Source organism: Abramis brama (genome assembly GCF_963993115.1).
Source record: "Abramis brama genome assembly, chromosome: 8".
In the NCBI taxonomy this organism is placed as follows: Eukaryota; Metazoa; Chordata; class Actinopteri; order Cypriniformes; family Leuciscidae; genus Abramis; species Abramis brama.
In genome coordinates, this window is record NC_139970.1 from 18,898,219 (window position 1) to 18,924,684 (window position 26,466).

The 26,466-nt window shown below is 40.1% G+C and overlaps 1 protein-coding gene across 3 annotated transcripts in view; it reads right to left on the reverse strand.

Moving 5' to 3' along the window:
• Window positions 1-25,061, reverse strand: part of myo16 (myosin XVI) — a 221,366-nt gene extending 196,305 nt beyond the window's left edge. For 2 of the 3 annotated variants that reach the window (XM_084122649.1, XM_084122646.1), the window contains exon 1: window positions 24,874-25,061. The gene's annotated coding sequence lies outside the window, so the exon portion shown is untranslated. Of the gene's footprint in view, window positions 1-390; window positions 493-24,873 lie in introns of those variants that run through there. The other variant, XM_084122648.1, reaches the window with a different exon arrangement.
• Between the last annotated feature and the right edge of the window lie 1,405 nt (window positions 25,062-26,466).

Genomic DNA, 26,466 nt, shown 5'->3' on the forward strand with positions numbered 1-26,466 from the left:
ACATTCATACACTAATACATCTCCATTATTATTCATGACCTTGGAGCAATTAGATGACGATATGACATCAACACAGTCCAATGGCATTTTTGGGGTCTAAAGTCCCCACAGTGATCTCATCCTCACACACACACGCCACCCCTCACGTTACACATGGTATATTTAGAGCTGAACCAACTGCATTTCAAATCAGTCCTCTAACTCTGCCTGACCCGCCGGCTTGATCTCACCACGTTCATTCTCTTGCACTCAATCACCCCTCTTTCCTCATGCACCCATTAACTCTTCAACCTTCAATGTCTCCAGGATGTAAAAAAGGCTGAAGAGTTTAGAGCAACACATGAACAGACATACAAAACAGTGAAGTAAACAGTGAAGAACGTGTCCTACCGGCAATCCCGTCCAGCACGAGAGGAAAGGGTGAACAGAAGAGAAAAGGTAGGGAGACGGAGAAAAACGTGCCTGCCCATGTACGCCTCCGCTTTGCTCCACCAAATCAATTTCACACTCTCTCACCTCCCAGTCACCATGATATCATTCATTCATCAGTTTGGCGTTGCCATGGAAACACTGGCCGGCGTGGTTTTGGTTTGGCAGTTCCGTGACACTGTTTTCTTGCTTGTGAGCGTATCCTTGAGCGTATCCGACCCTCCCTCTCCATAAGGACCCCCAATCCTCTGTCAGCACGTTGGTTGTGTATGTTGTGGGGCGTGTGGGGGGTATTCTCATTCATTCAGTATTCTCAAGTCGGACTCTTTAAGGGGTAAAACCCCTGAGGCACTCAAAGACAGAGTGTTTTATCCAGCCACTAATCAGCACCCCCTACACTCCTCATTCAGGGTCTAATCTCATCATCGCACACATCAAAAACACATACACACAAAAATAGACTCCTCATTCTGACCCCACCTTTTTGAATAGTCCAGTCTTTTCAGTCACACACAAATAGACCACAACGCCCCTCTGCAGCAATGTCTGGGTGCTCAGGTTAAGCTCCTGCATTCTCCACCAAGTCTCCAGCAATGAATAGTTAATGGGACTGCCCCCCTTCATTACGGTGCGCTCTCTGATTGTCTCGAATCTGACCTTGGGGGGTCTCGGTCTTAATACAGACCCTGTACTTCCTCACATTAATCATAATCTGTAAAAAAAAGATAAGAGACTCACCAGGAACCACCTATCCACCCCCTTATTACTGTCTGGACTAGAGTAGTCGCTATCTCTCTCAACTGGAATATCATCAGACTCATTAATTCTTAGCAGCAGACTGAATTACATGTTCTTGTGAAATAAAGGAAATTGATTCTGTAACCGTAAGGTCACATTCCCTCACTGGTCCTACATTAGGGTGATATAATGTGGATAGAAGTGACCTTACTTAAAAACAAACTGGATGCTGTTTTTTCTATTCCTTGTCTAAACAGACCTGGTTGTGGACAGTAAAGGCTTATTCATATTCACTTTTTTCAAAGTATATACTTTTTACTCTTATTTGGCCCTTATCTTTTAAACCACAGCAACCGGTCCTACTTGACATGCTTCAAGTGGGATTCGAACTGGCGTCTCCGGCTAACATGGACGCTAAAGACCGCCGTCTCTAGTGCACCCTTTGAGGCCACGGGAGTTTACCCACACAGCTCTTACTAGCTGCCCTACGTTACAATCACCCCTCTAAACTTTTTAAAGTCTAAACTTTAAAAATGGCTGTCTCATCTTTGGACCCTACATTACCTAATATTTCGTACCTATGAAACTTATTTAAACATAACATTACAAAAAGTTGTACAGTGCTACTGATGTATAGATGAATATCTTACCCTCATGTTTTTTTTCTCTATCTTTTTTTGTATTTTATTTTTGTTAACTCTAATACATTTTGTATATTGTATACCAAGTTGTATGTCATAAACGTCATCTCTGTATGTTTTGTAAAAAATATAAAAAAAGTAGATTCTGAGCAATAAGCATGTCCCATCTGGGATAGTCACTTATTGGGGTCCCCTGGAAACATTTCCATTGTGGACTGTGCAATTTGCAGCGCGTTTCTGTATTTGGTTGTGAGGTGAACTTTTGCAGCGCGTTTCTGTATTTGGTTGTGTTGCGAGTATTTGGAGCACAAATGTGTTGTGAAACTGATGATGATGTGTTCTTAATTTGCGGGTGTTTTTCTATTTGCATGTGTTTTCTTCATTTGCAGCGCGTTGAGCTCTCTCGGCCACCGTACAATAGCCTTTTTAACTTCTTTTTTAAGCTTAAATACATGATTTTTTTCACTGTGAAACCGTTCATACATTCTGCTTTATGGCTACCTAGCAACCTCTGAGATGCTATCTATATGATGCTGACCAAAATTCACCTCTGACCTCAGCTGTCTGACAGTGAAAAGTATCTACAGCATCAAAGTTTCAGAACTGAGTGATATCTTACTGTGTCATCAACACTTACAGTCTGCTTTATTACACTCACAGACAGGAAATCAATCACAGCTCTTTGTCCTGCTGTCATCAGACCTGAATATAGTGCAAGCAAGCAATGTTTGGAAGAAAGAAGATGTGATGACAAATTATGTGAGGAAGACAGATGAAAAAAATTCGAATTGAGAAGCATTATGTTTTTATTTTCCTTTTTCATAAATGATCCAATGTTCAGTGGTCAGTCTGACTCCATCAGCCCTCAACTGGATTTCTCAGTTAATAATCAATCTGTCAACAAATGATTTATGTGTATTTCGTAGCCTGCGATTGATCATATAAGGGTACGTTTACACAACAATGATGCACTGAAAACGAAAAATTGTTCACATTGTCAAAATAATCCCTGTTTCACACGGTTGCACAAAAACGACTAAAAACGCTGTATTATGCATGCCAGGCCAGTAGTTGGCGATGTCACTTTGTAAAGAATCTCTACGTGCCTATAGACTGAACACGTAATACGCATGCACATGACACATGACACATGACGTTTTGTAGTTTACATGGGGATGATAATGATGACGATAACGGTATCCTTTTCAAAAACTTGCACTTTGAAACCCGATTTCAAAAGCTTGCATTCTTCAGGCCCCCAAAACGCCGTTTTTGTGTAAATGAACGGCCAAAACGCATAAAAAGTTTTCAGTTGAAATTGGTGTTGTGTAAATGGGGCTAATTTGTCACGAATCAGTTCTCACATTTGTGCAGGAGTTTGTGTGAGAACCTATTTCAAAAATGATCTTGTAACTGACACACAGAGCCTGTGATAAATTGTGTAAAGTGCACACAGACATGACATAAAAAAGTCTGTGCGCAGGGCGACAAGCTTTAGTCTTGTAGACTATACTTGGCATAAAGAAATAGATGTCTCTACATCAAGTGTATGAACATGTTCTCTATTTTAGAGACAAGTAGAACTCAAACTTTGCCTTTGTTCAAAGTGTGATATGGGAACAAAGCTCTCTGAAGTATTTTGGGGTTTTACTTTACCTAAGAATAAATTACTGAATCAGTTTTTAACACACTATAATTGAAATCCCTTTCAAGTATATATTTTCAACGTCTAGCAGCTATTTCCGGCATGCAAGACTCTTGTCTGCTGGGGAATGGGCATATTCTGAAATTCCAAAAACTGGCCAAACAAACCACCAACAAATAGTGTTGTTTCTAATGCTCGAATAGTGTTAAAAAGCTATATTTAAGGTTGGAAAATCCAATGCACATGTGCAGTCCCAAGTGCACATCTCAGGACACTGATTGTTTCTATGGGAACCGCTTCTTACTCCAGCTGTAGTGACGCATTGACTTTACCAATGGGTGATTGGCTCTTTTATTAGAATGCAGGAATTATTTCACCATATTGTGCATTAAACTTTCTCCCAATCATTGTAATTTGTGTGAACTGTCTTGGCATACATCTTTGCTATACATACTCACTAAAATGGCATTTATATGTAAGACAATAGATTTATTGATGACCTTGAATGACTAATGCAATGCATGCTCGTCACAAGTATGTCTGTCACAAACGTGTACAAATTACCTTCAGTGAGGATTCCCTCCATGGTTTCTCCTCTCACAGACTAAATTTGCAAGGAAACTGCAAGACGATCCCATAGCAGTGGAGAAACCTGATGGGGTGTTCAGTATCTCACACACGGCATGTAAACAAAATTCATTTGTCTATCAATTTTCATTTAGAGTATCAGAGCAACGCCTCTGAAACTAATAATACAACAGCTTCTTTCTTTCAGTAGTGCATGAATGAATAGTTATATAATAATTGGCTGGCTAAATTAGATTTAGTATTCTTCATACTGAGATAATGTCCTCCCAGGACAGTGTTTATGAAACTGATGACCATAAATTTGAACCTTGATGGGAATGGAACAGTGTTTTATATGAATGTTACAGTCAAAGCACAGCTTGGGGGGAAAACACTACAAAATGGCGAGGAAAGATATAAGAAAACAAAAGTAGGTCAGAAACAGATCTCAACCAACCCACAGCAGAGCAAAAAGACATCAAATAACAACGGATCATACGAAAGCAGAAGCTGAAGCTCACAGATGTGAATGATTTATGAATTGATGCTGATCAGTTGCTTAAAGCTTCACATTCTCCCAGCTAAACAAGAGATAGTCGTGTCTCCTGTGCTGATATTTCACTGGATTCTAAATTCCCAAGGGTTCACATTCCTGTGACTCTTGTTCATAAGCACTTGTTGGGTTGAGGAGAATGCAACCCTGTTGAGTTCACCTGTTGTAGCAGAATTTCTGTTTAGTGTTTTGATGGTGGCTGTTTCTACAGCCAGGATTTGCAACAGTTTGGGAAGTTGAAGATGTTGTGAAACTGCAATGTGAATATTCCATATCTTGAGTATAAAACTTGAGGAATAGACGCATAGGGGGAGCATGTGTTAGGCTTACTGACTTGAGACTACCATGGAATTTTCTTACTCAATTTACCACTGACTGCTGCTGCTTCTGTTTGCTTTTAGAGGGAAAAGCTGCCCATAACTGCTGGTCTAGGATCAGTTTTCTTCGTAATAATAGCATATTGGTGAAACAGATTAGGTGTTTGTGGTCTTGAGAGCGTCAATGGTTTCTATTTACAATGTGTTTTGCAGCATTGAGAAATGTAGCCAATCACAAACACATCAGTTGATTTCTTGAACGCAATGGCTAATCAGACATGTTTAAGTTAGAATCCACTCACCGCTCTAAACCCAGGGCCGAGTTCTGCACACTCAAAAATCCTCTCTTATAACTCAACTCATAACAAAAAAAGTGTAGAAATTATCTAGGCTAAATAAAAGATTAATTGTGCAGTCAGCTTAATTGATTATAGTGGAACTTTGTGACATTGCGATGAATTGAGTGTGACAGTTTTTTAGTTATTGTAAAGGGAGTGCTCTCTGCGCACTTTCTAGGCGATATGATCCACTCAGATTTTTAATAAAACTTTTGTTTTACTGCATTAGGAAAGGAAATAGTTATTGATTATTAATTTATTATCAGTCTAAATCCTGTGTATGCTTGCATTTCTGTTCAAATTACAGTGGTTTGCGAATATAGCTGCTTTAATAAATTAATTAATGGGGAGCATTTATGCTGGGATGTGTATTTTTGCTAGAAGACACGTAACTTGAAACTATTTCATGACATTCTATTTAAATTTGTTAAAGAGGAAGTGCATCTAGCCTTACCATGGAGTTGGTTCACCCTATGTACAGATGGATAGATAACATAACTTGCATAACTAACATCAACATAAGATGGAACATAACTTGCTGTGAGCATGTAGGATTTGCTGCTGCATGAATAAATACCGTAGCAGATTTAGGCAGGTGGAGCTGGGGGAGATGGAGACTTTTAGAGGAACTTTGATAGTGCAATTTGCCTCGATCCAGAACATTGACTTCAGGGTCTTGTCGTCAAAAGGGCAGGTGACAGCGAGACTGCAAAACTCTTCTAAAAAGATTAAAAGGTCATGGTTCTTCTGAGCCACTGCAGCGAATTTCGCGGAGTAATCCATTTTAGTGTTCCGGTATTCTGTAACGCTTTTCAAAAGAAGACGAAGATGATATGAATATAATACAAGGTGTATTTAAGTAACTCAGGATAGACAGTCAACATGCGAGACAGCGTGTAAACACTAACAGTACCGGACAATGTACAGAACAAAGGGAGGAACTTAAATACACGGTGATGATTAACTAAAAGATGAACAGCTGTGATGATTAGTATTAGTGTCCATGGTAACAGATCAGTGGAGTAATATAGCCTATTCCGTGCTCAAGCGCACAACTATAGCTTGCTGCAAAGAACTGGCAAAAGTAATGATTATGAATGTGTCTGGAAAAAATTGCAAGGAGACATTTTTAATTATTTATGAATAAACTATAGGGTTTTTGAGTCGACTGCAAAGATGAAGTTGACGATGCTGACTCGCCATCTCCGCAGTATAGTGGATGCACCTTTAGAGAGAAATGCACATTTCATACAGATTACATAAGCAGAGAGTTTTATTTGTTTTAGATTTGATTGGGTTTGTTTAAAAGTAGACATTTCAAGCCTTCTATAGATATGTTTCTCATGTCTGTAAGGCAAGCATACGCTGGGTTTCGGTTCATTTTTGTGATGCGCTCCAGTTCATGGAGACTGACTGTGCGTTCACACCGGACGCGAATAGCGCGTCAAATTCGCGCCTGCCGCGTCTAGTTATACGCTTGACCACTTTGTGTTAATTCGCGCGTCAAGAGTGAAATTGACAGAGGCGAAATCCGGAGGCGAAAGCTTCGAAACCCGTTGGCGGCCATCTTTTTTAGATGTTTATCGAGCATTAGCATTAGCATTAATCGAGAGAGTCACCGCTCGTATATGCTCTGGAGAGCAGAAACAGCTGCGTAGGGGACATCATCGCTGTACTCGGGTCCACCAGACCCTCCGGAGGGTTGTCTTTACATTAGATTAATAATGTTTCATATAATCTAGAATAGATATGGAATAAATAGCATTCAATACAAAATGAGTATCTCTCATATATTGAGTTTTTATGTGAAAGATTTGCTTTGTTGTGCATTTTAGTCATATTACAAAATAATTTATTGAGGCCAAACATAAAATAACATTATAAACTGTCACTTCACCACGTGACAGCAGCAAGCAGGCTCCTGATTGGTTAACGTGGCGCGAATTGACGCAGAAGTTCAGATTTTTCAACTCGGGCGGCAGACGCGAATTCGCGTCAAACGCGTGAATGCACAAAAAGCACTAATAAAATCATTCACGTGTAACGCGCGAATGAGGCGTATTCTCGTCTACCGCGCCGCGCTCTACGCCCTATTCGCGCCGCAGGAATTTGCAGGAATTTTTTACGACTTAACATTGAAATCACTCGCGCCTGACGCGCTATTCGGGTCCGGTGTGAACGCACCATGAGACTGCAGAAAAGCGCATCCTCTATGTTTTCTTTATTTTAGAAAAGCACAATTTTTTTTTGTTATTGTGAGTTAACTCCGCACAAACACTTGGATATGCGCCTAATAATAGCACACATTTATCTGGGTTAACGTTAGAGTGAGTGGCCAAGTAAAGTTGCTACTACTTACTGTATGTTTCAAATGATAAGCTGTATTTGAAGTAGATGGATGAAAAGCGAACGTTTGGATTTCCTGCCCGACATACTGTAATTACCACAAGGAGCCGCCGTTAACAATCTGTCCCTCACGGACTGCTCGACTTCACCACAAGGTTTTTTTCTTTCTTTCTGCGACTAACCGACTAATACAATTTTGGTCGTCTAAGCCTCTTCTAGTCGACTAATGATTTGTTGATTATAAGGGGGCAACCCTACTCATTAGCCTAGCATTTAGCCAAACTATAAGCTCATAACTGATATCTAAACAACAATCAAGCTACCCAGGAATTAGCTACACTGCAAGTTACAAAAAAAAAAAAAAAAAAAAATCTAACTGAAGATATTTAATGAGCAGTTTAAATCAGATTAAAATGTTAAATGAACTGTGGGATGTGAAACTACTGATGTAGTGTTTTGTCATGCTACACTACTTAGCTGCTTGTTAGCTGAGCTACTATTATTTACTCCTTAAAAATGTCGCTAGTTAGTAGATCTCAATCTCTCTCCTTTAAAATTAGCTGAGCTAAAGTATCAAATAAACTTCAAACAACATTTTTAATGATTTTCAAATCCCTTGTTTGTTTAAGCAGGTATTCCACAGTCAAGAATCAATGATTATTGTATGATTCATATATTGCCCTCGTATTTTGTAGGTAGGTATTGTAGCGGTATTGTATGACCAAATAGAAACTCCCTGTTCACTCATTTATTACAAAGAGAAATTCTGCAGCAAGCTGTTTTTCCGCATCCGTAGTCTGCAAAACGCACAACATCGCCTATCAAAAACCCATTTCTGTCATTAAACACCAGAACACTGATATATGACTAGGGGAACATTGGCTTGCTGTCAGTGTGTTAATGAGAAGATGAAGCTTTAAAGGCTCTATGATTGGACAAGCTCTAGGTTTGGAATGAACTCAAATATTTCTGGCTGTCTCAGTTCAGGTTGGTGTCATGTGATATGCCAGGGTATTGTCATATCAACTCTGTAAAATCTAATCAACAAATTCATCCCACAAGTGGTGTCGCTTTCCTTGTCTATGTCTGATGTGTGATTAGAGTTTGTGTTTTTATTTGTTACAGTACCACGCTCCCTCCCATGTGAAATGTATTGATCTCCAGCCCAGCTGTTATGTGACGGGAATGATTTCTCTGCTGTTTTTGGCGGCGTATGGGGCAGTGCTGGAAAATGTGAGCATATATCTCTGTTATTGTTTCAAATCTAAAAGGATATTCCATCATATTATGACAGACTTTCTCCAAGCATGCTAATGCATTTTATATCACCAGGCAGTTCACTGACCATTGAGATTAAATGTCAACTACCTCCACTACAGGCTGAGAGGACTTTCACATCGTGAAGATTAGAAACTCAGCTTCAATACATTTGAGAAAACAGCAAGACTGAAAGGGCAATCATGGACAAATTCACTATTTATCTATTTCTTTTCTCCCCCCTCTGAATTTATAAGATGACAAAAGAAGATTGACAGAGCCACATTGAAACTCATTTTCTAAGGATAAGTCTGTTCTACCAGAAAAGGAAGTTTTGCTCTTTTTCATATGGACCACAAATTAAAAAAAAGCACCATAAAAGTAGTAAAATCATAAAAATAGTCCAGTCAACTCATGCACTATATTCCAAGTGTTTTGAAGTCAGACAATAGATTTATGTGAGAAATAAACTGAAAATTATATTGTTATTCATTGAAAAACCTTTGGCATTAATATACTGACATGAAGGGTATGCGAATTGCATCATCTTGAAATTATTTGTTGCAGTATAACTTTGTCATTATGCCATGATATTTTGGATTATGAATCAATTTGAACAGCCAAAATTATTTTAGTCACATTACACCATTATGTAGATATTTTCAAGCACATAATTGACCCCTAGCCCTAAACCTATAGCCACATCTTAACAATATAAAAAACGTAGCGTGAAGATAAAAGTAAACTCGCAATAAAACCCCCCAAATAAAGTACAAAAAAAATTCACAAATTACAAATAAAAAACTATAAGCACTGTATGCTCTTAAAACATGTTAACCAATTCATTACCTTACCATACAGTAGATTTAGTTTTATATCCACGTAGATATACATGAACATTCTATCACTTAATCAAATATAGTAATAAGTGTAAAATAAGTGGTAAAATATAGGAATCCCATAATAACAGAAACATTGTCATGGCATGTTCATCATTCATTCATTCATTCATTCATTCATTCATATTTTTATCTATATGTTATGTTATGTTTTATTTTTATTTTTATATTACTTAGAAGTGGTTAAGTTTAAGGGTAGGGGTCAGTATATGTGCTCAAAAATAACTCCTGTTTTTATAATATCATATAATTTTATAATTGTATTTAAGAACAGCTGATTAAATGGAAAGAATTATACGTGTAACCAATAATAAATCATTCTTTTGAAATAAACTCAAGCGTGTAAACATTTTAGCTAGCACAATTAGCAATACATTTTGAGAAACTAGCTTTATTATCATAAAAATATATATCTATATTCTGTACATTGCTGCTCTTGATGTCAGTCTATTGATGCCAAAGGTTTCTCAGTGAAAGCATCAAAACACACTGTACTGAGGTGCTTTATTTGATTGCCGTTAAAATGAAATAACAACATAGAGGTTTATAATAACATGAGGGTGAGTAAATAGTGACTTTCAATTCATTTGTGGGAGAATAACTTGATTGTCTGAGTATCATAACATGTCACTCACCTGGAGGGCATGAGACCAAGAGAGCAAGACTCTAGAAACAATATATGAATATGATTGTGCCTTTTGTGTGACTGTCTTCCCTCTAACCATCTGTTCTTTCACATAGTTGAGTGGCTTGAGTGGAGCAGCACAAATCTGGCCAGACCACAACATCCAATGAACATGTATAGAAGACAGACGAATACCAAATCTCCTGATCTCTTGTTTATCCAGCTAAATATGGGTCTTCTGCTCTCTACCCATCTGTTTCATGCATGCACACACACAAACATATTCCTCATGTTCTTGTTCTTTGTTCATATTTTCAATTCATCAACACTGCTGTGAGAGTTCTGAGAGCTGACGTGAGCCGTTCTCTTCATCTTCCTTCTCTTATTACATATTCCATCTTCAGCTCATTTCCACCGCTCTGCTATCCTCTCATTCTGCCATCATATGGCATTTTGTATTTCTCTATCTCTTTTCTGTCCATTCCCATCGTGCCTCCAACCATCACTATACTCAAGAGAGACGCCACCAAGAGCTGGAATATGTTTGTACCTTTTTATCTTGAAATAAATCAGATTTTAGCCTGAAATAGGTATCCAGAGAAAAGATTCAATGCTCAGAGGTTATTCTTGCATCACTCATGAGACTTTGTGGCATACTCTGTTATGTTAAATTTAATGCTAAAGCAAGTTTATTTTTTTACAATGTTAAGATACTTCATCATATCTCAGAGACAACTAATTAAAGGGTTAGTTCACCCAAAAATGCTATTTTTTTTGTCATTAATTACTCACCCTCATGTCACAAATGAAGATATTTTTCTCCATTGACAGTCTACGCAATTACCACTTTTTCAAGCCCTAGAAAGGTAGTAAAGACCTTAAAGTAAAGACGGGGTTGGGGGTCTTGAAAGTGGTAGATGCTTAGGCTATAAATGGAGGGACAGAAATCTCTCAGATTTCATTCAAAATATTTTCATTTGTGTTCCAAAGATGAACAAAGTGTTTGGAATGACATGAGTAATTAATGACAGAATTTCCATTTTTGGGTGTATTTACCCGTTGAGCTATTTTTTATGAAAACGATAAAAACTATGGCATACCATATCACAGTTTCCAAAAAAATATTAAGCAGCCCCACTGTTTCACCATTGATAATAATATTAATGTTTCTTGATCATTAAATCAGCTTATTGGAATGATTTCTGAAGGATCATGTGACTGAAGACTCTAGTAATGATGCTGAAAATTAGGCTTTGCCATCAAGAGGAATAAATTAAAATTTTAAAAAATATAAAAATAGAGTTATTTTAAATTGTAATCTTTCACAATATTACTGTTTGAAGGTATATTTGGTCAAATAAATGCAGAATTAGTGAGCATAAGAGGCATTTAAAAAGCTTACCAATATCAAACGTTTGAACGGTAGTATATATTAGAGGTATTGTTTTATGACATTCTCTAAAAAAAAATGAAGTAAACAAATGAAGTTGCTGTAACTGTATGCATGTATGTGGGTGTGTGTGGGCTGTCTGCTCCGTGGACAGTCTGTGTGTGATCACTGATCCAGGAGACTTCTGCCAATCTGCTCTGCGCACCTGCCCATGGTTACATACCATTCCAAAGCCCCAAGAGCTCGCCAGCTGCTCCCAGAGCTCCTACACACACACACACACACACACACACACACACACACACACACACACACACACACACACTTACTGTTGGCACCCAGAACTTTCCAAACAAGTTAATGCAAATCACAACTACTGTAAATTAGCAAGAATCCAAAAAAAAAAAAGAAAAAAAAAAAAACTAAAAGGAGGTTTCCTCTTCAGCATTTCTTCCATGCTCTGTAAATGCAATTTATGACACTTAATGCCGGTTCACACCAAAAATGATAACTATAAAGATAACTGTATAACAATAACGTCTCGGGTTACGACTGTAACCCTTGTTCCCTGAGAAAGGGAACGAGAACTGCGTCGAATGACACTTTGGGGGAACGCCCCTCAGCGCAGCGCCTCTGAAGTATGAATGAAACTAAGCCAATCCTGATTGGTGTTGCGTCATGATGTAATGTGTGACACCATACACAGAAGCTACAAAGGGACGCCGGCACACAACAGAGTTAGCTTCTGCGATGAAGCAAGTCGCTCCCAGGCAGGGGAAGGCGTGGTGAAGGGACGCAGTTCTCGTTCCCTTTCTCAGGGAACAAGGGTTACAGTCGTAACCCAAGATGTTCCCTTTTGAGGGAACTCAAACTGCGTCGAATGACACTTTGGGGGAACGAGTACCCACTATGCCACAACGAGCCCTGCCTGTCCTAGTGTGAAGCTGCGCACAGGCACACTTAGGACGAGAGCACAAGGGTGCCAAGTGTCGATGGAATGTCCAGGCTGTAAAATCTAATAAAAGTATGAGGGGTGGCCCATCCTGCTGCATCGCAGACTTCCTGGATCGGGGCCCCTGAGAGGAGGGCTCTAGAGGACGCCATGCCTCTGGTAGAGTGAGCCCTCACGGCCAGAGGTGAAGGCAAACTGCGCACCTGGTAGGCCATAGATATAGCTTGGACAATCCAGTTGCTAATGGTCTGTTTGGAAGCAGGAAGCCCCTTCTTGGACGACCGAAACACACTAACAACTGGTCTGACTTCCGCCATGAGAAGGACCTCTGGATATATATTTTGAGAGCTCTGACAGGGCAGAGCAGGTGAAGTCTCTCCTCATCCACCGTCATGTGAGGTGGAGGATGAAAAGTCTGCAGAACCATAGGCCGTGCCACATTAGATGGATGTAGGACGACTTTATCCTAGGATGTAGGATGACTTTGATGTTGCCTGGAGCAAACTCCAGGCACCCGTTGGATATAGAGAGCGCCTGGAGATCTCTTACCCTCCTCAGAGAAGTAATGGCCAACAAGAAAGCCACCTTTAGGGAAAGGTTCTTGGCCTCAGCTGACTCCAGTGGTTCGAAGGGGGCCTCAACCAACCCTTCGAGAACCACCGGCAGGTCCCAAATGGGAACCCTGGTACGAGCCACAGGTCTCTTCCTCCAAGCCCCACATAGGAAACGTACGACCAACTGCTGTCTCCCCAGAGGCCCATCACTCAGAGGAGCATGAAAAGCCGAAATGGCAGCCACGTACACCTTGAGAGTGGACGGGGTAAGACCAGCCGAGAAGCGATCTTGGAGGAACTCCAGCACTGAAGCCACTGGGAAGTTAACTGGGTCCACCTCACGCTCTCTGCACCATACGGTGAAAACATTCCATTTTAGGCCGTACAATTTCCTCATGGAGGGAGCTCTAGAGCTGAGTATGGTCTCTACTACTCCTGCTGACAGGCCAGCCTCTCAGTACTGTGCCCCCTCAGGGGCCAGACCCACAGTTTCCACAGTTCGGGCCGAGGGTGAAATATTGAGCCCTCTGCCTGTGTCAGCAGGTCCCTCCTGATGGGAAGCTCCCATGGAGGGCCGTCCAGGAGTGATATTATGTCGGAGAACCATACTCGGGCCGGCCACAACGGGGCTACCAATAATAGACTGATCCCGTCGTGACGAACCCTCTCTAGAACTCCCAGGACCAGAGCGATCGGGGGAAATGCATACAGACGCAGCCTCGGCCACGTCTGTACCATGGCATCCAACCCCAGTGGGGCTGGATGTGTGAGGGAGAACCACAGTGGACAGTGAGTCGTCTCTCGAGATGCGAATAGATCCACTTCCACTGGGCCGAACCTCTGACATATTGACTCCACCACCTCGGGATGGAGTCTCCATTCCCCAGGCCTCAGCCCCTGCCTCGACAGGATGTCTGCTCCCTGATTCTGATTCCCTGGGATGTATGTTGCTCTGAGAGACAACAATTTCCCCTGGGACCACAGGAGGATCTGATGCACCAGTCTGCATAGAGGGCGAGACCTCAGACCCCCCTGATGGTTTATATAGGCCACCACCGACATATTGTCCGTCCTCACAAGGACTTGATGACCCTTGAGGTTCGGCAGGAAGCTCCTCAGAGCTCGGGACACCGCTAACATTTCCAGGCAGTTTATATGCCAGGAGGAATGATGGTCCTGCCATAGACCTCTCGTAAAGCGGCCTTCCATGACCGCGCCCCAGCCCGTGAGGGAGGTGTCTGTCGAAACGGCTTTCCGGCGTCATGACGCTCCCAGCACGGGACCTTGGGACAGAAACCAAGCTTTCTTCCACATAGATAGGGAACGAAGGCATCTGCGCGTAACCCTGATCATGCGAAATGGGTTTCCCCTCGGGGAGAACCCCTTGGTTTTCATCCACCACTGCAGGGGCCTCATGTGCAGAAGACCGAATGTAATGATGTTGGATGCTGCTGCCATGAGCCCTAACACTCTCTGAAAATGTTTTACAGTGATGGCCTGGCCTAACTTAATCCTGGTCACCGTGGCCAGGATGGATTCGATCCATGCAGGAGACAATTGTGCCCGCATCGTGACCGAATCCCACACCACTCCCTGGAACGTGGTTCTCTGGGCTGGTGCCAACACGCTCTTTTTCGTGTTGAGTCTCAACCCCAGGCTCTGGATGTGGGCAAGGATGACATCTCGATGCCGAACTGCCAGCTCTTGTGACTGGGCCAGAATCAGCCAGTCATCGATATAATTGAGGACCCTGATACCCTGAAGCCTCAGCGGTGCTAGAGCTGCGTCCATACATTTTGTAAATGTGCGAGGGGAGAGAGCTAGGCCGAACGGAAGAACCCGATATTGGTATGCTTCGCCCCCGAAAGCGAACCTCATGAACTTCCTGTGAGATGGAAGGATGGAAATGTGGAAGTATGCGTCCTTCAGATCTATCGTGACAAACCAATCCTCGGATTGAATTTGGTTCACGATGATGGGAATAGTGAGCATCTTGAACCTGAATCTCCTCAGAGACCGATTCAAGTGCCTGAGATCTATTATCGGACGCAACCCCCCATCCTTCTTGGCAACTATGAAGTAGCGGCTGTAAAACCCGGACTCCCTGTCTCTGTCCTCTCGAGGCTGGCTTCGGGTATTAATCGGGATTTGTTCTTGGCCCCCTGAAGCGGATCTCCGGCAGGGTTTGACCGAAAACGATTTTCGATGTGCGGACGTGAGTGCTGCCTGGCCGTAAGCCTGTGGGGCGGACAGTGCAGGGCGCGTTCGCTGGAAACCGATGCGTCCCGAAGCGCACTTGACGGCGGGAAGTCGACATTGATTTCCTGCGGGCTCCGCGGAGGAGGCGACCTCGATCACTCCCCCACGGGTGGGGCCGCCCGCAGAGGACCTAGGCTGGCTAGGACCTCTTTGTCGAAGCCTTCTTCGCCTGCAAGACAGCCCTCAGGTCGCCTTGCTGTCTTGAACGGTAAACCCAGATGATGAGGTTGCTCTCTGTACTGCAGGAAGCCCTCGTCCAACTTGCTTTTAACTTGCGCTTCCTGCCTCTCATGTGGCCAACTGATATTAAGACGGGCCACTGCACGAGAGACAACCTCCACCAGCTCCTCATATGCGGGGACATGGGGTGACGAGTCATCCCCAAAATCCCCGCCTTTGCTGCGGAGCACGTCTACTTCCTCGGAAGCAGACAGCTCAAGCATCGGGCTCTCCGCTTGTGCGGAAGAAGCCGCAGAGCGGGCTTCCGCGCGAGGAGGGAGAGCATCGGAGCTGGCGGATGAATCACGAGAACGTGCCTCGGCAGTCTCGGGATCCCCCGCCAGGTCCATCTGCGAGCCCCATGAAGAGTGTTGCAGGTTGACGGGAGCGCAGCACACGGATTGTTAATCTCTTGCAATCCTCGCAAGCAGCCCCCTCGAGAGCTGCCCGCGTGTGCTGCGCTCCCAAACAGTGTACACACATTTGGTAATATACGTAATATAACATGGGCAGGGATGCACACACCTTCTGTAACTGCTTGTGCTCGCCATTGTGAAATATATGCTTGTGACTTGAGACAAAACAACACCAAATAAGACATACAAGAGACAGAGAGCGCTTTGCTGAAGAACAGAAAGCTATCTCTGTTGTGTGCCGGCGCCCTTTTGTAGCTTCCGCATATGCCGTCACACATTACGTCATGACGCAACACCAATCAGGATTGGCTTAGTTTCATTCATACTTCAGAGGCGCTACGCTGAGGGGCGTTCCCCCAAAGTGTCATTCGACGCAGTTCGAGTTCCCTCGAAAGGGAACTACATTAGCATCCACTCAACATTCTGTTCTATTCTGAAGGTGCACTGCAGTTTTGTCATCTGCTGCTTTAAATGCTCAAGCTGCAGGTTGGATTCAATTACTTACATTTACTTATTGTAGAGTTAATGAAAGTTATCATGGACATTGATCAGAACTGAACATTGAACTGAACATTGGTCAGTTATCAATGTTTGAAGTGGATGTCATGACAAATGTCAGTAGACCGGGACGATTTTAAATCGAGCGGTTCATTTATAAATCCGAAAAATCGTACCTACTTGCTGTGAAAATACAAACCGGACGACAGAACACAACAAACGCAGCACTGAAAATGGGCGGGGCTAGATAAGCTCTATATCTTTATAGAGTGCCGAAGTTATGACGTCACTTTGTAGGCCAAAACGCGGAAGTGAGTTAGCATTTTAGCACTTCCGGTTCCCTCGCCCTAAAGTCTATGGGTTTTTTGAATGGGTTTTTGCTAAATCGCCTGAAATAAGGTCTGTGGTTAACAAAGCGTTTAAATATTTTCACGTTTTGATCTATGACATAAAACACACCAGTTATAACCTGCTTGTGATTTTTTAAACTTTATTGTGTCTTAAAAACGGTGGTTGCTAACAAGTTGCTAAAAGGGACTACATCCTTTGGCGGGGACATCATGACAAACAGGAAATCTCTCACTAGCCCGCGTTTCAGCTTCACGTTCTTAGAAGTTTACCTTTCAGTTAATATACATAACGTTATATATTTAGTCTTTTCAAATTGTAGTTTTTCCAAATATTGTTGTACACAGAATTCTGTGATATTAAGGTAACCGATTACCAGTTCTTTATTTCTGTGGAGAGACTGTAGTTCGATAATGGTGTTTTGTTTTGTCCCGAGATGCAACCACAAGTCGTCGAAAGATGCTCGTTTTACCGTTTTCCGTCCGATGTTACCCAGCGGAGACTCTGGGTTCGTGCCGTAAGGTAAGCTCACACAACGATGATTTCCATGTGAACACCGTATTTACTGTCTTAATGTGGCCACGACGAAACTTTAATGGTGCATATTGCTTAACACGCTAATGTTACTTTGACGGTCAGATGGAGTTAAAAAGGCTAGCAGTAGCAAGAATAAACGTTTTTCATAACCAAATCAACAGCTAAAATACCTTTTGTCTTTCTCTTAAAATATCTAAAAGCTTGTTTACTTTGCCACTGTTTAATAGATTAGATCCCCTGCAGTTTTATTAAAGGCTAACGTTACGTAGAGAAATGTGTTTAATTAAAATATTCAAAATAATACGTGGTTTATTGACTTTTATTGTAACTTGTTTGGATATAATTATAGAAAGGCTGGGTCCTGCACCCTGATATTTGTGAACTTGGCTTTTACCCACTTATAATAATATGATTGTAAACAGCATTAGTTAAGGCATTAGGTAACAATGATATTAATCTTTGTTATTTTAGTAGTAATTGTTAACTATATTTAATGTGCTATATAAACGTGGACAGATCAAGGAAGAAGATTAATGTAAATGCTGAAAAAAAACTTCTAATTTAATACGAATATTTTATTGTGTGATCCCCCACCCCACCCCACCCCACCCCCCTTTGTAATTTTAATCTGTAAAGGTGTAACTTCCATAAAACTAACATTGCCTATTTTGAATGTATCCTTAGACGAGCTGACCGGAAGCCCAGTGTCCATTCTCGCATCTGCAGCTGTCATTTTCAAAATATAGTTTGTTTTCAGTTTACTTATTTTATGAAAATAAAGATGTTTACTACAACTCTTGCTGTAAGGTTTCTGTGGCTCAGTGATTAGAGCATTTTGTTAACTGTGCAAAATGCTCACTTCCCAGAGAACACGCTGATATGTATAGCCTTAATGCACTGTAAGTTGCCTGTCTGACAAATACACAAATTAAATGTTAAACTATTGTATACTACGTGTATACTATTGTAACTACACTCCAGTCAGCTCACAGTAATGTGAATGTGAGATAAAATTTACTACACTGGCTCTCATATTGGGGCTTGTGGATTACCAGGTAAAATATATAGAAAATGTTAACAAAATGAGTATATATGGTTTATTTAGGGAACATATATGGTTTAATTATAATATATTATAATAAACATTTGTTGATGCTATTGGACAATTCTCTTTAAATTTAACATATATAATTATATACAACTATTATATTAAATGTTTGGAATTTAACTGTGTTATGCTTGTTCAGAGATTATTTGTATAGCTATCTTAAATACAAAGAACACTATTATAACTCCTCTATCTCTCCCTAGTTTTACTTACCGAGACTCGATAAACCTTGTCCCTCATGCTGGCCCTTACAATACCGGCAAGTAAACCAGCATCTAAGCTGCACTGTTCTACATGTCCAGATTTATAGTGGTTTTCTCCTCGATCTATGGTTTTTCTGTCGTCTAAGAAAAAGGACATAAGATTGGAAATTGATACGGCCATAGCTAACGTTAGTGCTTCTGAGATGGTAAAAGCGCGTTTTTTTCCTGGCGAATTAGCAAATGGTATGCAAACATACAATCAAACATAATACAGTGAAAGATAATCTTTAAAGTTTATTTGGGGCACAATAATCAGGCATAATAATCTTAATCACAAAGAAAATAATATTAAGGTTTATATAAACTAACAAAATAATAAACGAATAAATAAAACATTAACAAAAGATAAAAAAAATCTCAGAGAGGCACGCATAAACAAAATTAGTTTCTAACATTTTTGGAAAAAACGAATGGGCAATATTTCTCATGAAAAAGTGGATAAGTGTTCATACACAGTGCAGATCATAATGAGCGAGCGTGTTTTTTAAATAAAGTTTGAGGAAGCTGATGATGATGTTGATCCACGACCATGGTGTGCTGTTGTAAAGATTATCTTGATAGACAAAACGTGTAAGGGTCACAACTCTTTGTTGAACATAGATCTTATTTTTTGCGATTTTCCAAAAGTCTATGGGGAAAATGCATAGCTTTTCGATCGAGGGAACCCATGCGCTGCTAACTTCCAGGTTGTCCTACAAAATGACGTCATAACTTGGGCACTCTATTGTCATTCTACTTTAAAATATCCCACTTAATTCAATGTGTTACATGCCATTCCATTTTTTTTTTTTTTTTATTTGTGAAATACACTAGCAATTATTGAGTTATACTGTTTCTTAGCTTTTTTTCAACTAAATCCCACTTTTTCAAGTAAATCCCCCCTAAATTAGATTGTCTTTGTAATGTGTAATATGTAATGTCTTCTAATGCAACACTCAGTAACTAATTTCACTCCTGACACAAACATAACCCTCCCTTAGTCTCACTGCATGTCCAGACGGGCCCAGACGTCAGCTCTGACACTGTTACCCAGCCAAGACAGTCCGGACCAATTATAGCCTGGAATGGGAAACAGAGTTAGCAAGGCCACCTATCGTCTGCCAGGAACAGGTGAACCATGCGACTTCCTTTTTACACATATCCCTGCCTTTACTTACAACATTGGTCTAATAATTAAATGATCATTCTCCACCCAAAAAATTGAATTCTGTCATCATTTACTCACCCTCATGTCATTCTAAACCTGAAGATATTCTTTCTTTTGTGGAATATAAAATATATTTTGAAGAACGTTGTTGTGTTGGTAACTAAACAATTGGAGCCCACTGACTGAAAACAATTCTCAAAATATCTTCATGAAACTCATGAAGGAGAGTAAATGATAAGAGAATTTTCATATTTGGGTGAAGAATCCCTTTAAAAGTTAACTGGTTTTTGAGTTTGGTTACATATTGTAAATGTATTTTTATATTTTTTTTTTTGTACTAGGATGTTTTAAGCTATGACACTTGCAGGATATGTAAGATCAAGGACAATTTGATTCCTCGTGCCATGACCATTTAATACAAACATCCTCCAGGAAGTGGCATTATTTTTAGTGGAAACACAACAGAAAAATGATAGACAACAGTATTATAATATACAAGTCAAAATATAGTTACATTTAATCAACTGAACTTCAGGTTGATACCCTTAAGCAAGATAACCGTCAATGACTAATCGCTCTTTATATCCGTCCTGTTGAAATGCAAATAACCACGCTATAATGAATAAAGTTGAAGTGTCTGATCTTGACTAGATCAAGTCTGGTGGACTTGTCCTTAAATTGCAGCTATAGAGTTGGCAAATGGGCTTGAATAACAGGAATGACCCTCACCTGATGAAAGTTTACTACTATAATGCTTCAAATTGAATTGTTTCTTGAATTTTACCTACTCACCATCAGTCCAATCAGCTGCTGACTAAAAGGATGTAAGAAGCTGAAATGGATCTGTAAGTTTGGAAATTCTCCAGGAGCCCAACAGGAAACACAGTATGACAAACTACTCAACCCAGGAGCCCAATAATAGAAAGCAGCCGAAGCTGGGCCCTATTAGTGTGTGTGCCAATTCACAAATGTAACAAATGGCCAAACTCCTGAAGCATTCTCGAGATTGCAAACATTTTTCTGATCACACTATCAGTTTAAACCCAGTTCTCTGTAACAAAATCTTAATTCGGTGCAATTACGCTGCAAATTTCCCTCCTTCAGCACTAGCATTATCCGTCAGACAATCCTCGCATTTCTCTCAAGTATGCAATCTTATGGAGAGTCATCCATCATCACGCACTCTCAGCTTTCTATCCATTTCGGAAAGAAAGAGAGAAAACCAAGACCCTCAGCCTATTCTTAGCATTCTGCTTGAATCATATCTTTACAATTACACTTTACATTGCAGACAACTTAATTCATATAATACCCTTATCGAAAAACATGTCAACAGCTGACCAGAAAAAAACAAGCACAAACTGTAAACATGAGTTACAGTCTCTAGTAAACCAACAACAGGTCTCCAAACAGCTGCTGTTTATGAATTATGAGGGAAGATGTGAAATAGAATGGCTTGGAGAAAGATAGGAAGATATCAGTCTTTAGATAACTTCAGATAAATATTCCTCCACAGGCAATCGCAGGAAGGAGGGAGAGAATTCGATTAGACTGTCATGGCGTCTCAGATGCATAAACTGATAAAAAAATAAATAAGATGGAGGAGAAAAAGATGTGTGAAAGGGGGAAAAATACTAATGATGATTGTCTCTGTCCCTTGGGAAAGATGTTGTTCGTACACTGAGAACACTTATTCCCTTTAGAGCTGAATATTACCAAGGCCGATTATGGAAGTAGCAACATTGGTTCTTGTATTAACTAGACCATTTTTGTGCATAAAATTGTAATTATAGTCATTTAACAATTTAATGTAAAGACATCATTATTAACCAGAAATAAAACAGCAAATTAATTTAGCAACTAAATTTGAATTAAGTTCTAACAATGGCATACAAACCTATTATAATCAATGTGTGGAGAGAGTAATAGTTCCTATCCTACATTATTTGCTACCAGTGCTATTTTTTTCCCCACCTCAGAGCTTATAATATATATTAATCTGCATATTTCCTGCCAAGGTTTTTTTTTGTGTGTGTGTGTGTGTGCTGACACAAGTGTTGTTTAACTGTTGTCTAATTCTATTGATACTTAAAATGTCATGAAAAACCCATTTGGAAACACTTTTTACAAATAAATGTTGTGTCATATGACAGAATTACATATGCGTCTACATGTTGCTCCCATCAAAGCACTGTCCTCAGTAATTTTTACAACAATTTGGGGATATCTGGGATGTGAAAGATATAGAATTTGCACTATTCATAAAATTAATTATGGAAACGTCTCAAGGGTTTTATTATTTTTATCGCATAGACCAAAACTTATGCGACGACTTTAAACATTAAACAATGATGTTATTATACGCACACCATTTTATCGGTAAAAGGCCAATTGGGTGGAATTCGCAAACTTTTTTTTTTTTTTTACACTTTTTTACTCTGTCAATAACAGTGCAAAAAAGTGGATGGAAACATGGTGTTTTCACACTAATTAAATAATAAAAATCACACTTAAAAAAAAAAAAAAAATTAGAAAGGTATAATGTCCACTCAAACATCCACACATCCAAAGTGTTATAGGTTCATGATGATTAACTGTTTGATAGATGCACAAACACACACTGTTTATGTGTCGATGTGGAAAGAGAGTAAAAGAGTGTGAAACCTGGAAAAAGAGTCGCATTGGTTTCAACCGACCCCCTAAATTAGGTTAATATGGTGGATTTGTTCCAGGCCCTCTAGATCTAGATCAGTCTGAAGGCATCTACACAACCCATTACTCACTGATATTGCCTTTCTACCACCACCCGCGATACCATACGCACAATTACTCTTGACCCACTTCTGTACACCAGAAAGCTGCAATCTGACAACATTTCCTGTGTGCGAATGCAGAATATTAAGTGACACACTCTTAGACCAGGTACGCACTGCTGCTGCTGAATACGGTTAGCACTCTTCATACCGCTTTGAATGCACAGAGGCTTGCTATTTATGGAAGTGACTTTCTATAACCAAATTCACTCCAATAATTGTGTGTACAGAACTAAATTGAACTTCTAATTGTTAAAGCAGTGACTGCAGTTTCATTTGGACACTGAACGCTCATCTGAGGTGCTAGAACAACCCCAAAACCGTAGCCAATTTTGACACTGTTTCTCTCCACTATAGAGATTCTATCCTATTAGAACTGCAGTCTAGAGGAAACAATACCCTCCAGAGAGAGAAAGCTGTTTAAACGCAGTAGCTTGATGAGCATAAACAAAACACACTGCCTATGTCGACACCAATTTACTAACAACCGCTGGACATTAACCCATGTCCTCAGACAGGACAAACAAACTTACAATCCAAAAATAGCAGAAACATTGCAGTGCCAACTGCCACGCAGTGTAGATCCAATGACCCCCCCCCCCCCACCTCCCCTCCCCTCCCCTCCAAATTCAGAGAAAAATCTGATTGTCGAATTGTAGAGTTAATGTTGTAAAGACAGTTTCCAGTCTTTTGCTGCAGAACACTGAACTGAAATCAATGGCTCTGTCGGTACTCATGCATACCCTGATAGAGGACTTTAGGGACAAATGACAAGATCTCAATCAATAAGATCATCATATTTCATTATTAAAATTCATAATGTGGTACTACTAATACAGTGTGTGAGCTAAGTGTACCTATGGACTGAGGTCAATCTACAAGAAAACTTATCACACACACAAGTTTATTTAATCTAAATAGGAACATTCCATTGACATCTACTGTCTTTATACACAGCTAGTTATAAATACTATAACCTAACCCTGACAGAAAACTTTCAACATCTTTTTCATAATTGTGAAAAAAAAAAAATATTTACTTGATACCATTTTTACAAAATGAGGGTTTTGAGAGTTGGTGTATTAATACTTTCATTCAGCAAGGATGCATTAAATTGATCAAAAGGTGACAGTAAATACATTTATAATGTTATAAAAGATTTCTATTTTAAAGAATTCTGGGCGGAAGTATCACATTAACCAGCACAACTGTTTTCACCAAAGAAATGTTTCTTGAGCAGCTAATCAGCATATTACAATGATTTCTGAAGGATCATGTGACACTGAAGACCGGAGTAATGATGCTGAAAATACAGCTTGGTCATCACTGGAATAAATTACATTTTGAAATAGATTACATTGAAAACAGCTATTTAAAATTGTAATATTTCACAATATTACAGTTTTTGCTGAACTTTTACATATAAATAAATGCAGCTTCTGAACATGCTTCTTTCAAAAATAATAACAAATTTAACAACCCCAAATTTTGAATGGTGCGGAACACATTTTTTTTTAGTATATATATCTTTTTTTTATATAAAATCATTTGGTTACACTTTATTTTAAGGTGTCCATGTTACAGTGTAATCATACATTTAAGTACTGAGTAATAATAATGTACTTACTATAGAGTTAGGGTTAGGATTAGGTTTAAGGTTAGCTGCATGTAAAAATGCTTAATTTATAGTTATTATAACAGTAACTACATGTAACATGTATAACAAGGACACTGTAAAATTAAGTGTTACCAGTTATTTTGACTACAATGGATGAAACTAAATATTCAAAACTGTTGGAAGTTAAAAAATGAGTCATAGTTAATGTTGCCCTATACTAACCTAAACTCTATCCCTAACCCTAAAATAACTTGCATTTTCGGAATAATCATAAACTATGTTATTTATGAATCCTTTCTCATGAGTATGCCCAGTTTTGTCCCCAAACTTTGTGGACGTGGACATCCCAAAAACGTATAGCAATACGAACCCATAGACACACTGAATCACACTCACCTCATAGTCCTGTTCTCTTCTTCTCTTGCAGTGAATATAATCCAGAGATCTTTTGCATTGCTCCACACACTTCCTTGCTCTCTTTGTATCTCTTACGCATAGAGAGCTCTGTGATTTACAAAAGCTGCTTCCACTCCACAGAGCTCCCATGGGCTAGTGTCTTCCACAACTAACTCATCTGATTGCCCGGGCCAAATCAGAGAGAGAGAGAGAGAGAGAGAGAGAGAGAGGAGGGGGGGAGGGGGGGGGGAGGAGTCACAACAGGATCCAATTTGAGTCTATATTAAAAAAAGAAGGGCAAATTCCTCAGAACAGAGCTGTATGCTAGATGAACTGAGAAAGACGGACACTCCAAATCTCTGATTACATCTAAGCAAAGAGCAGCTGCTGTGAAACGGTGACACAGGACTTCTGCTGGCCATGAAATTGTATTGGGGGAGGGGAAGCGAGACACGAGGGGTGCTGAAATGTGTAACGTATACATACATACAGTGTACACACATGATGTTCTTCAGTTAACAAACAAACAGAGCAGGGCGTGAGAGGTTTGCTGTAGACTGGTAAGCTGCACTCATCTTCTCTTAGAGACTGTTTTAACGTTCACAGGACTGTTGCTGGTTCCCATCTGCATAACAAAGACACTTACCCCTTTTAAACTGACAAAAAAGACAGAGAAGCGATGTGAGCGAGTGAGAAAGTTTTGAATTCCCACAAAACTTTAGTCATACAACCAAATCTGAAATAAAATAATAATATATTAGTCAATATATATATACACACACACACACACACACACACACACACTGGACACTTGCATCTTGCTAGTACCGGGCTGGACCCCCTTTTGCCTTCAGAACTTCAGAAATCTATGGCATAGATTCAACAAGCTGCTGGAAACATTTTTGTCCATATTGACATGAAAGCAGTTGCTGCAGATTTTTATGCTGCACATCCATGATATGAATCTCCCAAATGAGCTTTATTGGATTGAGATCTGGTGACTGTGGAGGCCATTCGAGTATACACTCACCTAAAGGATTATTAGGAACACCTGTTCAATTTCTCATTAATGCAATTATCTAATCAACCAATCACATGGCAGTTGCTTCAATGCATTTAGGGGTGTGGTCCTGGTCAAGACAATCTCCTGAACTCCAAACTGAATGTCAGAATGGGAAAGAAAGGTGATTTAAGCAATTTTGAGCGTGGCATGGTTGTTGGTGCCAGACGGGCCGGTCTGAGTATTTCACAATCTGCTCAGTTACTGGGATTTTCACGCACAACCATTTCTAGGGTTTACAAAGAATGGTGTGAAAAGGGAAAAATATCCAGTATGCGGCAGTCCTGTGGGCGAAAATGCCTTGTTGATGCTAGAGGTCAGAGGAGAATGGGCCGACTGATTCAAGCTGATAGAAGAGCAACTTTGACTGAAATAACCACTCGTTACAACCGAGGTATGCAGCAAAGCATTTGTGAAGCCACAACACACACAACCTTGAGGCGGATGGGCTACAACAGCAGAAGACCCCACCTTATCTCCACTACAAATAGGAAAAAGAGGCTACAATTTGCACAAGCTCACCAAAATTGGAC